Here is a 2,070-nt window from a genome sequence, read left to right as displayed (position 1 = left end):
CCTCAGAATGACACCACAGAACTAAAATCGCCATTTAGTTTTGAAAGAATCATACTGGAAGAAAATATTATATTATAGGCGGTGTTCTCTGGGCCAGAAGCCACACAGGAGGACAGTTGTCCCAGTAAAAGCCCCATGAATTATGGCATAAAATTGTCTCAAAACTTAAGCCATTTCTCTGTCTAGTAGTTTTAAAAAAGATATTAACTCCTTAAATATTACTGAACAACCAAGTAAGAAAAATCAAATCAATGCTACCATTCCAGTAAAATTAAGGCATTTCTTTCCTTCCATTGCCATACTTAACAATCCCAAGGATCAAATATGACAAATATGACTTTCATTAATGACAGTGGAATTTTTATGACTACTTTAGAACATATGAATATCCTTAAAATGCTTCCTTGTTCTTTGGTAACTTTTTCCTTTGTAGGCTAATATTCATGTGTAGTATATGAGAAAAAACATTGAGGTTCATTCTGACTTTCATCTTATATAATGATTTTTTCATTCCAGTGGAACATAAGCCATTAATTAATATCAACATTTGCTTTATACTTGTGTATTTGCTTTCATTGTTCATGAGCAATTGTGAAGCAGCCTTTCTTTAGATATTAAAATTTCTGGCTGTAACTGACAAAAAGAATACCCTCTGAGAAAAAGTTTTTTGTCAGAACTGACTTCTCTCTTTCTTTTTTAAAGATCATTTATACAATATTGAACTTTAAGAAATTTGTATTAAGAATGTATAGTTGGTAATGGAGTCTGAGACTGTAAGTGGAGAGCAAGCCCTTGTGTGGATCAGTGAGATCAGTGTACTAAGAAAAGTAGCCATGGAGAACACTGAAAAATCACTAGATTAAAAACCTATTTACACTTTTGAAACAAAGATCATCCATGGACTCTTGGATATCCTTCCATAGTAGTTACAGAATAGCTTATTCTGAAATGGGTGTATATACAATAAATAATAAGAACTTTCATAAAAGCACTGAAATGGCATCTCAGTCTGGTACAGAAGTAGACACTACAGCCCTCAGTAGAACATTCACAGACTTGAAATATGAAGTCAGGAATAAAAATTGCCTTACGCAAGAAGAAATGGTGGAATGATTGTACAATGTTTCTAAAGAAGGTCAGAGCAAAAGGGATAGCTTTATTTGTGAAATTCTGAGGCACAGTGAGAAAGGAATGATTTTTTTGAGCAAATAAAACTTATTTACCTGAAAAAAAACACACACACCAAAAAACTAACAAGTTTCTTCTAAGGAGATTAGTGCAGAAGTCTAACTGGAACACTTACACTTTTCATCATTCTAGCCTGCTGGGTACAAAACTTGACTGTCACATTGAGACAGTAGTATTGATGATGATGTGGCACACCAAGAAATACCAGTAGAAGTTGAATTCCTGTATATGTATTTCACTGCTACTGGTTACTATTCCTGGCAAAATTCAACGGACAGATCTTGTTTGTCTAGTTCCTTTGCACCATGATCAATGAGAGCTTGACCTGTGGCACGTTCTTCTGCAGATTAGAAGTAAGATACCAGCTGAATTCAAGTCCTTTCTCTGGATTCCACTTTTCATGCAAAGAAACAGAATCCAAGTATTTTGCCTGTTCCTGTGATTACAAAAGACCTGTATTTTCAATCGCTGAAGAAATATTGCTTTTTTTTATTTCAATGCCAAGTGGGGAAACAGTAATACTTTAATTTCCTTTCATTTAAATCTAATGTTGTACTCCAGATTGTTTTTGTACCATACCACTTCCCAGAATAACAACAGTCATGCAGCCTCACACTCAGAGTAATTGAAACTGAATGTGAATAGGAACAAATCTATAGATGGATAGACAGCAAGAGAAATAGATACATCCATCCATCTGGGTACCATTTTTATGAAAGAAAACAATTATAAATATATCTTTCATAAATAGCAAATTTTGATTTTGAAGTTATCTTATTCAGGATTTGTTCTTTTGATGCAAAATTAATTTTTCTTCCTTCTAAAAATTGACAGATGTATCTCTACTTAACCATTTTGTTTTTTCCTTTCCCCTCCCGAACA

General features: G+C 33.6%; 1 pseudogene; it reads left to right on the top strand.

Annotated features, from left to right (window-relative positions):
- The first annotated feature begins 833 nt into the window (after positions 1-833).
- On the top strand, positions 834-1,707 carry LOC105982737 (annotated as a pseudogene).
- Positions 1,708-2,070: the final 363 nt, after the last annotated feature.

Source organism: Dipodomys ordii, unplaced genomic scaffold (genome assembly GCF_000151885.1).
Source record: "Dipodomys ordii isolate 6190 unplaced genomic scaffold, Dord_2.0 Scaffold17, whole genome shotgun sequence".
NCBI lineage: Eukaryota > Metazoa > Chordata > Mammalia > Rodentia > Heteromyidae > Dipodomys > Dipodomys ordii.
Note: the sequence above shows the minus strand (reverse complement) of the source record. Positions and strands in the feature narration are given on the sequence as shown.